The sequence below is a fragment of the Camellia sinensis genome, chromosome 12 (genome assembly GCF_055761805.1).
Source record: "Camellia sinensis isolate YWXY chromosome 12, ASM5576180v1, whole genome shotgun sequence".
Taxonomy (NCBI): domain Eukaryota; kingdom Viridiplantae; phylum Streptophyta; class Magnoliopsida; order Ericales; family Theaceae; genus Camellia; species Camellia sinensis.
The window spans coordinates 160160505-160172786 of record NC_138972.1 but is presented as its reverse complement, the minus strand read 5'-3'; the positions used below and the strand labels follow the sequence as shown (position 1 = coordinate 160172786).

Sequence of the window (12282 nt, the reverse complement as noted above, 5' to 3'; positions counted from 1 at the left end):
TAGTTCACTTGCCAATCCATCAATATCAAGAGTCCGACAACCATACAAATTTTAAGGTGACAGGCACCACTATATATCAATCTAATGTGAATTTAAAATCCGAGTCGTTACAGAAACAATTCCCGAAGAAACTAGCTCCTCGTGAACTGAGAGGTCTCTTTCCATTGGAACACATTCAAGTGTTGTGTTTGTTGCTTTTGTTTGCCTCGATTCTTGTTTTGAGTCGTTTTGAGTGTCAATAGATGTGTTTAGGTTGTTTTACTTTTGTTGAGTCGTTTTGATTGTGATCGGTCGTAGACTCAATACATGGTTGAGAACTTACTCTCAATATCACAAAATCATTTTGTGCTCAGAGTGCTGTGCCATTCTCCACATTTGTGCAAAATAGGATCCTTTCTTTCATAAACTGCAGGGTTCAACCTAGGTCATGTGAGAATAATCGAACCAGGACCTATCTGAAGCTATATGGGTTCCAGACTGCAAAGCAAAAGGAAAAGAGGGAAAATTTGGAGCATCTTAGTGTGTTTCAACTTCGGCAAGTTCCAAGTCTTCATTCCAGAAGCAGCTTCTCAGGCATCGCCTTTCTCTGGAGTATGAGTGTATCTCGACCCCAAGTTTAAGCCTGCTTCAAGTCAAAATGGCAATCCAAGCAGCACCCGTGGTTTTTAGCCTGCAGATGTTACCTCTCACCAATATGAACAGGATGTATCCTTTTTTGAGTTAAGCATGTTGCAAAGTCCTCTAAGAGGTAAGCTAGAGGCACCACAATACATATTTGATGCCCCTCTATTGCATTGAGTAGGCACTTTCATATACACTTCTGTTGCATGTGCGCATCATTTATGAATCATGCATAGAATATGCTTTCAAGTTTGCATAGAATATGCCCATCTCTTGCATAGAATATGCTTTCAATGTTGCATAGAATATGCCTGTCTCTTGCATAGAATATGCTTTCAATGTTGCATAGACTATGCTTGTCTCTTGCATAGAATATGCTTTCAATATTGCATAGAATATGCTCTTATTTCATGCATAGAATATGCTTTCAGTGTTGCATAGAATATACTCGTTTGATGCATAGAACATGCTTTCAATTAACATCATGCATCTATTGGACAATAATCTTACTTAGTGCATCTATTTCATAATTTCATATCACTCGCACTGTCTTGTGCACTTTGTGGTTGTGTGCCACTTACATTGTCTCGTGCACCTTGTGGTTATGTGTCACTCGCATTGTCTCATGCACTTACACTTTGTGTCACCCTCACACTGTCTTGTGCACTTACCTGGTCTAGGAGACCTTAAAATCCTGCATTTACACTCGCGCTATTTAGCGCATCGCACTGTCTAGTGCATTTCAAACCACTCGAACTGTTTAGCGCAACGCACTGTTTAATGCATTTCAAATCACTCGCGCTTTCTTGCGCATCGCACTGTTTTGTCCAGTTTACACTCGCGCATTCTTGCGCATCGCACTGTTTTGTGCAGTTTACACTCGCGCTTTCTTGCGCATCGCACTGTTTTGTGAAGTTCACACACGCTTTCTTGCGCATTGCACTGTTTTGTGCAGTTCACACTGACGCTTTCTTGTGCATCGCACTGTTTTGTGCAGTTTATACTCGCGCTTTATCGCACTTTTTTGTGTAGTTTACATACGCACTTTCTTGCGCATCGCACTTTTTTGTGCTGTTAACATTTGCGCTGTTTTGCGCATCACACTTTTTTGTGCCGTTTACATTCATGTTGTTTTGCACACCTTACCTGCACTTGCTACTGCATTGCACTCGCGCTGTTTGGCGCACTTTACCTGCACTTGTTTGTGCATTGCATTGCACTGTTTTGTGCACCTTTAGTTCGCACTATCTTGTACACCTACATTGCACTGTTTTGTGCATTTCACCTTTCTTGCACTGTTTTGTGCATTCACTCTTGCATCGCATTGTCTTGTGCACACCCTGTATAGCACTATTTTGTGCATTCGCTTTGCATCATACTGTTTTGTGCATCTTGTTAGCACTATTTTGTGCATTCTCTTGTATAACACTGTTTTGTGCATCTTGCTAGCACTGTTTTGTTCATTCACTCTGCATCGCAATGTCTTGTGTACTCTCTGGTCTAGGAGACCTTAAATCCTCTGAAAGTGCAATTGCTTTGGTGTTTGTCGTGCCCGAACGACTTTCGGTGGTCTGGTATAGCCACTTGTTTATGTTTGTTGTGAGTTCCTACGAGATCAACTGCGACGATGGAAACTAGAGTTCGAATGGCCAAGTCCTAGAACGCAAAGGTTCGGAACTTCTGAGACTAAAGTCCGGTTTAAATACCCAGGGGTGTATCCCCGGCTTGAAATCTGTATGGCAGCCCCATAGGTTGAGGTAGTAGGTATGCGCCTTGATTTTGGATACTGAACCAACCTAGTCTGTCACCCTGTTGGAGAATAGGGAAAGCTGCGACCATAGTCAGGAAGAAAAGTATTACTGTGGTTTGGAAGTGCAACCAAGAAGAAGAGGGAGATCCCCACCAGCATGAGGTGAGTCATTGCCAATTGCCCCTGTAAGGTACTTTCACTTCCTAGTTGGTATATCATATTTAGTATCAGTTGCATTTATTACGTCTATAGCATTGTATATAGCATCTATCGCATGCATCTATTGGATCATATCGGTTTTATTGTGTGCATCCTTTCCATGTTAAGCTTAGTCTGGCTTGTGCTCATACCATTTCCTTCGTTGAAGCATGGTTCTGTGATTATGTGTACACATCTATTCCACTAAGAGAATTGTGGTCTGAGGGTGTCGACACCTTTTCTGTGTTAGACGTGCTCTAGTTTTGTGTCCATGCCTTTTCTAGGCAAAATGTGGTTTGGCTGTGCGCCTTATTCACTGTATCCATTGCATCCATTGCATTGTATTTTGTCTTGTTGCTTTTAGCATGTAGGATTATGATCTTTCCATAGCAGATTATTCCTCATTTATATCATACCATCCAATTACTTGTATTTTGTGGTCTCTCTGCGAAACACATAGTTTTGCATGTGCTCACACCCCTTTCACATTGAAACACGGTTCTGTTATGTGTAAGCATCCATGTTGGTCTGAGGCCAATACCGAGGATGTAGGCACTTAGCCTGTGTTAGGCATCGTTCGGGTCGTGCCCACTTCTTTTCTATGTTAAACGTAGTTTGACTTTGCATCTCCATCTCTTTATGATATTTGTGTGGTTTTGCACTACTTGTGATTTGATTATCTCAATTACATTGCATATCATTTGCAATGTTTCATTACATTGTATGTCATTTACACTGTTTTGTTATATTGTGTATCATTTTGCATCTTGCCCCTGAACTACGCTAGTTTGATTCCTTGCAAAGGGATATGTAGGTAGCCTACGGGCGCAACCATTTATTTATTTGTATTTTGTTTGTTTGTCCAAGTCTTTGGCCTTGTCTAAAATGGGTCGTCTCTGGGTTTTGACATTCACTCATGTCATTTCATGACTTTGAGCTCTGTCAAAGAGGGAGAACTGTAGACACCCCATTTTTGACCGCCCTTAAGACTTGGGTACTAGTGATGGTTTACTTGGTGATGAAAGTTATGCAGTGCAAAGGTTCGGTTTCTTCGGCAAGGAGAGTGTTAAATCCCAACCTCACACCCCACCAAAACTATTTTGAATGGTTTTTACGCCTTAAAACCCTCTCTTTCAAAATATTTTTGAAAAGAAGTTTCTACGATGTTCCGAGGCTCGCATTTTGTTAAATGTTGCGTTATTCGGCAGACCGAGCAAGGACAAAGTGGAAATGAATGACAGAGAGATTAAATCGTTTGAAAAATCTTTCAAAACACCTTGTTTAGGGGTTTGGAGTTGAAGAAAATGGGAGAGGAGAGAAGAAACCAAGTTGGAGAAGCAGTTGAGCATGAATCCGGGTGGGATCGAAACTGAGCAGTCTTCACTCAAAGGAGCATAACTTTTTTCACACTTGCAATTTTGAAGTGAGGCTGCCACCATTGGAAAGAAGACTTCTAGGGATACAATCTAGGCTCAAGAATGACCTGAAAATGAGTCCAGATGAAGGAGATACGTCCGGTTGAAGTTGGGCCCAAAAAGTAGATTTTTTTATTCAACCAGAGGTGGAATTTTCTGACCATGAATGGGATTTTTTGGCCATGTGCTGGCCATGAATGGCCAATACCGGCCCCCTACCGTCCAAGAGTGTCCCATGCCGGTGAAAAATGATCAAGTGCCAGCAATCTGTGAAGAAGTGCCGGCCATTGATGAAAATATCAGATTTTCTGCAGATATTTGTTGTCCAACTGTTCCAGCTGCCTCTCTTGAGATATTTTCGGCCAGAGCTCTCATTTTTTCTATATATGAAGGCCATATCTCATGTTTTGAAAGGTTGGAAGAATTTGGGGAGCCTCTCCCACTAAAATCCTCTCTCTCTACAATTCTCTCTCTCTAGTTTTTCTCTCCCTCTTACCCTTGTGTGCATACAAGAGATATACTTGGAGATACACCTCACCTTTGCCTAGACATCCTTGATCAAACTTGATCACCATTGGGCTGAGATTCCTTGGAGCCTCCTTTGAGCCCTAGAAGTTGGTTTAAGCTCAGAATTGGGGCCGTTTTGTGCTTGTGCTTCAAAAGGTATAAGGCTTGCCTCTTTAACTTGTCTTGCATAATTTAATTGCTATCCTTTTGGACTATTTGTAGGCTGGTTTTAGCATGTAAAACACTCTGTTTTTCAATCCTAAAAGAGGTGGTTTAAGCCTTTGTAAGTTAGGGGGTTGTTCCCCCTTTTTACTCCATAGCTTGTACAGCTTTTGGTGCCATGTTTCCTCACATTCAAATCAAATTTTTTGGAGGCTTTTAACCACAAAATCTTAGAGGTTTTTCAGTGACCAAAATTTGGTTTTGGGTCCAAAATAGGAGGGGGTGGCCCCCCCTCCTTGTGCTTTGTTTGCATGTGTTAATGGCCTAACATGTGAGCATGTTTTTCTACCATCTCATGGCTTGATCACAGCATGTTTTTGTGACTTTTTTGACCTGATTTAGCTCTAATTTTGGCTGGTTAAGTCACTTATTTCTTTCATCTTACATTTGTAGTGCAATCTTGCTTACTTGCTTAACATGCCTAATGAATTAGCCCATCTTTCTACTCTTTTGTAGTTTAGTTCAAGCATGTTTTTGGTGTTATTTTGACATGCTTAAACTCTGATTTTGGTTGGTGGGGTCACCTCTTGCTCGGTTTTTGCACTTGTAGTGCAATCTTGCTCACTAGCCTAGCATACTTGGTGTTTTGGCCTATTGTTCTAGCTGCACTCCAACATGTTTTTGCTAATGTTTTGGCATGTTTAAGCTCTGTTTTCAGCTGGTTTGATCACTCAAGCTTTGCTTTGTATGCTTGTAGTGCAAGTGTGCTAAATTGCCTAACATGTGCTATTGTTTTAGCCTCTCATTCTAACTCTTTTTAGCCTACTTCAAGCATGTTTAAGAACTTCACTTATGCTGTTTTAGGACTATTTTGGACTGTTTGTCCCTTTTGAGCTTTGTATTGCATAACTATAGTTCAAATGCCTTCACTAGCATTGAGTCTTGAGGCCTCTAACATGCTTTACTTGAGATGTTTACATGATATAGCATCATTTTGTATGTGATTTCAGAGCCTGTACCTCTGTCACACTCACACATTTATCACTTCTTCATTGTGTTTGAGAGTTGTGCCTTTATGCCTTGTTTATGAGCCAACGCATGAGCATGCATTTCTTGCCTTCCATGCTATCATTTCAGCTCATTTTGGCCACTGTTTTGGCTTGCATGAGGTCTGTTTGGGGTTGGATTAGTCCTTTGAGCATTGTGTTGCATGGTTTTAGTGTTGTGTCCTTCACTAGTTTTAATGCTTAAGCCATCTAGCATGTTGTACATGAAGTGTTTCCATTTGAGAGTCTTGTATTTCATGCCACTTTAGCACTGAAAAATCTTCCATCTCCCCCATTTCTTCACTTTTGATTTGTTTTGGGGATTGGTTAGTCTTGAGTTTGAGTTTAATGCATGGGATTGAGGCTTGTGCTTAAATGGCTTTAACCCTTTTTTGAGGGTTCCTCCTAGTCAAAGGCATGGTTTCACCTATGCCTTAAACCATTCTCTTGGTTGACCTCCTCTCCTTAGAGGACTTTCACCTTTGGACAAATTGGTTAATGAATGACTTGGTAACTTAAAATGTGTAAACAAAATCAACCAAGTAAAACATGCCAAGATAAGCATGTTGTTTGCATTGCATGGTGTTCAATCGGACGTTATATTGAACACAAGGTGAATTGGCCCATTTCATACTCAAAGTGATGAAAATGAGCCAATTTCCTTTGTCTTCATTGCCTCTGATCACTCATGATAAGGCCATGGTCTTAGAATCTTGTTTGTCTTGAATTTATTGAAATATGTGCAAGTTGGATCTTTGGCTGTCATGCATTGCATGCTTGATTGATGGTTTTGGATCCAACGGTGCCCCCCTCCTTTGATGTTTTGAGATGATATGAAGGGGCACAGCACACACATACCCTTGGGAGACCCTCCATTTCCTCTGTTTTGTGCTCTGTTGCAGTTTGGTGTCACAACACACCAGTGGCCGACAGTGCCACACTGATGGCCGACACCCTTGCATTGTTGGCCGCCAGAGGGCCATCCTTGGCCGGCAAGGGGGTCGGCAGCAGCTTCTCATGGCCGTCAGGCCCCTGGTGCACTCCCCAGCATTGTTTTGGTAAGTTTCAGCAACAAGGTCTGGAAGACACCCTGCAAACAGAGCCTCTAAAGAGCAAACCTGAGAGCTTTTCGAGGCAGAAACCGAGCAGGCATCTTCAACCTCTTGGAACAGAGCTGAGGCAGTGTAATTTGTAAGTACCTTTACTTGTTAGTTAGCTCAAATTTGTAATTTTATTAATTAGTTTGTTAATTAATTAGTGTTGTAATAATTAGTAAGTAGTTTACTAGTTATTTGATTGATTTGTAATAATTAGTCTAATTAGTTTAATTAGATTAGTTAGCTTAGCTTAGCTTAGAATAGCTTAGCTAATTCATTCGGACCCTCCGTTGAGAGGGAAAATGTTGTAATAAGTGTGCGTGTGTGTGTGAATGTGTTCCAACCCCACGTCTTTCTCCCTTTTATTTAACCGTTTTCGATGGTTAGATTAGGGAACATTTTCAATTAGCATACCTTATGCTTGCATGTTTGCATTCATTCATAAAGATCACACTTTGACAAAAAAAAAGATCTCACTTTTATTGGAAGTGTGATAAAAAAAACTAGATTAATATTTTAATCACACTTAATTTGATTGAGTGTGATAATATTTATTTTTTATGTCACTTTTCAATTAAGTGTGATTATATATATATATTTTTTAATCACACCTTCTAATTAAAGTGTGATTATATATACACTACTACTTTTTAATCACACTTTTTAAACAAGTGTGATTATATATATTTTTTTTAATCACACATTCTAATTAAAGTGTGATTATTTATATATTTTTTAATAACACCTTCTAATTAAAGTGTGGTTATATATACACTACTACTTTTTAATCATACTTTTTAAATAAGTGTGATTATATATATATTTTTTAATCACACATTCTAATTAAAGTGTGATTATTTATATATTTTTTAATCACACCTTCTAATTAAAGTGTGATTATATATACACTACTACTTTTTAATCACACTTTTTAAATAAGTGTGATTATATATATTTTTTAATCACACATTTTAATTAAAGTGTGATTATATATACATTTCAGTGTATATACATTTTAATCACACTTTCTAAATAAGTGTGGTTATATATTTTTCTCCTCCATTTCATCGTTACACTATAAATACACACACACAGTCATCTTCTCAAAACCCTAGCCGCGACGCATCAAACTTCTTCAGACTAGGGTTTGCTGATTCTCTCTCTCTCTACAGCCATGGTGAGTTCACATCCATCCTCCAATCTGCAACACAGTTTCTCTCTCTTAATCCATCTGTTAACACTCATCTTTCTATATGTATTTCACTTTCTTTGTTAGGCGGAAATCGAAACAGAGGTGGCTACAGGACAGCCAAAGAAGAGGACGTTTAAGAAGTTCAGCTTCAGGGGTGTCGATTTGGATGCTCTCCTTGACATGTCCACCGATGAGCTCGTCAAGCTCTTCACCGCTCGAGCTCGCAGAAGGTAGAATTTTGAGTTTGTGATTGTGCACATAGATACATGTGTACATACATATATATATATATATATGTATTTTATGTATTGTTGTACTCTGGAAGTGGTTCTGATTGATCTGTTTTTATACAATCAAAAGGTTCCAAAGAGGCCTCAAGAGGAAGCCGATGGCTTTGATTAAGAAATTACGCAAAGTGGTAATAATTTCAACTATTATTTTTTATTTCTGATTGAATTCGATTTAGATCTTGTATTGTTGTTGACTTGAAAATGGATTTTTTTTTTTTTTTTGATTTGAGATTGTGATTATGTTTGCGTGGCTGATTTCTGTCTTTGTGCTTGTTTGAATGTACTTTCTAAAATGTTGTTTCTGTTTTTATTTTAAATTATATTTTTGGATAAGAAAAATCACAAAACACATTACTGGTGGGTGGTAGTTTTGAAATGTGAAGCAAAATTGAAGTTGGGGTGTGAGTTGTAATTTGATATGAAAAAAGTTAAGTTATTTGAAATGAAGCAAAAGTTCAAATATGATATGAAGTAGAGTTTTTCTAATTTGGAATTGCTGAACTCCAAATGACAATGAATATATGTTATTTTATTTTATTTTATTATGCATGCCAATATGTTTTTTGCTCTTGACAATGATGTTGAACTTTATCATAGTAAAAAGAGCTCTAGTTTTTTTTTACCTCTGGTTGGTAATTGATCGCTAGAACAACTTCACTTACTCCAATAGCCTTGAGAGCCTCAATCTGATATAAATCATAAATCAATTACATTAATCTATGTTGAGCACACATGACACACACACAGAAAAGGGGATATGCATGAGGTAGTATGAAATTTTCTCATCAATCAGACAGAAGTTCATCTTTTCCGGAAGAACTTGAGTATTTCTTACCCAAAACTTACTTGATAGTACTTAAAGTAGGAAATGTCATGAAATAGGGATTATTATATTCGGATTATTTAAATAAACAGAGAAATCCCCTGGTAAAGAATTCAAAATTTGAATTGTAAGATTTGAGAAATCAAATTATCAATAACATGCTTAGGCTTTGAAACCTTCCCATTTAACAGAAACAACCTGTTTCGCCTAGAGGAGTCGAACATGGAAATATGTAAGCAGCAGAAACTTTTAGAAGGGACACAAGAATCATTAAAAGAATTGTGTACTGGTATTGCTCATGTCAACAATTTAATATCAAAGAACTTGTACAAAAAAAGGAATTCAATGAAGAAACATACTTGAATTTATCGAAATAAATTACACATGAAACATTGAAGATTTGCTAAGATATCATATGATTCATACCTGATGCAGGATCATTGGTTTGTTGGCAAAATCAACAAGTGGCTTTGGGACACTGAGTGTCAATGGCCTCAACCGAGTACCGAAACCTCCAACCAGAATAAGAGCCTTCATTGTGAGATGCCAGTTTACCCTATCAGATAAATAGTCAAAATATCAGCAAAAATCTATCACAAACTAATATAGAATGCAATTCAAAATACTGTTAGATGATGGATTTCCATGCCCTTTCATATTTATTCAAGTGAAAAAGGAAGGACACATTCCCATGGAATTCTATATCAAAATTTAGGATCAGGAGAAATGGTAATAAGATCATATCCACGGGCAAACCTGTTGGCCCTTTACTGACAGGTGTAAAATTAAGCTTGACACAAAATCAACAAATGCGGGGAACAGCAAGCAACGCCAGTCTATTACTCTATATATGAATAGGAGGCAGGAAAAAAGTAAAGGACCCTAAAAATTCAAAGCCAGGCTTCAAGGAAACGCCAAAAATAACCATACACGCGTCATAAGATAACTCATAACGCTAAAACAGCGACGGGAAATCCGTCCAAAGGTATAAAAAAAACAAATTCCAGCTACACCACAGGCTGGAGGTTTTAATGGGAATGACTAATCCATCAAATTTTATGATGGGCTACTCCATAAAGGATAAAGAGTCTAGATCCGGATTTGGTTGGGAGTTAAACACTACTTCAATTGTCTGATAAACTGATTTAAATGTCAAATTTTTGAGATAAGTAACGGGACTTTATTTATTAATTTTTAAATGAGTAGAGCTGGAAAAAGTAGTGATAAGGAGAATTATTAGATAAAAAAAGGCCCCAATTCCCAAAAAATAGCTTTAAATGGAATTTCCCAAAAAAGAACATCTAAGGAAAGCCTCACCTTATTATCTGGTTCAATTGAGCAATTATTGCCATATACAATAAGGCTACAACGACGCGACAAAATCTTAAAAATAGGACACTGAAACAGCCAAGATAAGTTGAATTTTTTAAAAATAATTTTTAGTATTGTATTATATGTAAGCTCAACGAATGGTGAGAAACTATTATTTAGAAATGCTAGTTTATTTGCTTATTTAATTGTTAAAATTCATTTTAGTATCATTATATATATTGTTTATCCATAGTTCCTACAAAGTATGGCTATAGATATGAGACACATGTATGACACACCAAAGATACACAAGGGTACAAGTCTAAACTCAATATTTTCTTCTTCCATTAAAAATAAGATAAGTATTAAAAAACTATTCTTACATTGAGCATGACAATATACTCTAATACTACACAAGAATTACTACAATCTTAACTTCAATAGTTTGGATACGTGACTTAGAGTATCCATTACTTCTCAAAATTTAAGAAAATTAATATCAAATATTGGATATGTATTTGCCAGTATCCAAGGAGTACCTATATCCAATATCGCTATCATATGGATACGACTCCCTTCTCAAAGTATCTGTACTTCATAGTATAATATAGAGCAATTAATCATTATTCTATTTGTGTTTATTTATGGAACACCAATTTTATTCATAAAAAAATTCATAGGTTAAATGAAAATGGAGTTCCAAATTTTCCATGGGACACAATGATCAGTAAGGCATCGTCTTCTGATTCTTCCTGACCAAAACCAGAAGAAGTAATTTGAGAGAAGTGAGTGGATCTATAACTGACACCGAAAAAACTTGAATGGTGTAGACTGTATTGTTTTAGACTAGCACAAAACACTGATCTATAAGTGAGTGGATGTATACATATTACCCCTACTCTCTTTGTTGTGTCATGCTTAGTATCTAATCTTTTATTAAATGTCTTGTTTCTCAAATAATATTGTCATTTTCTACAAGTGCATATCTTGAGTTTTAGATCACTTTTTTGTTTTATTATTAAATTATTCTAGCTTAAGAAAGTTTGAAATCATTCATACCTTGATGATTTATTTTGGCTTCTACAAGGGTATCAATATCTTTTGTAGCTTTATATTGTTTGTGTGGAGAATCAAAATAATTATGTCATTTTTGGTGGTTGTGGGGAAAGGATTGGGGCAGTTTAACAACTGGATAAATTACATTATTTTTGGTGCGATCTAAATGTAAGTTTATAAATTAATTAGTAAGTTTATTCATATGCTTGTGGCGGTTTTTAAATTAATTTTTTTTTTTATTTTTCAGGTCAGAAATTTCTTGGAGAGATGCAAAATATGGTCAAAGAATTCAAGAACTTACTTTTTTCAAGTTTTTTATTTTTTATTTTTTAATGTATGTAATCACAGTTAATTTTTTTTTTATTAATTTCTTTGTATATACTTTTAAACATTTAACTTTCATTTATGAAATATATGATATTATTTCATTCAATATATGGTTGTGATTCAAAATATAGTATATAATGTGTATTACATTATTCAAATGCGCGTGCAAAAATAACATTGATTATTCTTTAAATATGTCAATTTTTTTTTATCACAGGTTTTATTAGTTATTAATCACACTTAAAAGGTGTGATCTAAATGTTTTTAATCACACTTAAAAGGTGTGAACTAAAGTTTTTAATCACACTTAAAATGTGTGATCTAAATGTTTTTAACCACACTTAAAAGGTGTGATCTAAATGTTTTTAATCACACTTAAAAGGTGTGATCTAATGTTTTTAACCACACTTAAAAGGTGTGATCTAAATATTTTTAATCACACTTAAAAGGTGTGATCTAAATATTATTAATCACACTTAAAAGATGT

General features: G+C 36.5%; 1 long non-coding RNA gene across 1 annotated transcript; it reads left to right on the top strand.

Moving 5' to 3' along the window:
* The first annotated feature begins 7907 nt into the window (after positions 1 to 7907).
* Positions 7908 to 8906, top strand: LOC145804314 (uncharacterized). Its single transcript, XR_014345950.1, has 3 exons — positions 7908 to 7973; positions 8073 to 8218; positions 8349 to 8906. It is a non-coding gene; the product is annotated as an uncharacterized LOC145804314 (long non-coding RNA).
* The last annotated feature ends 3376 nt before the right edge of the window (positions 8907 to 12282 follow it).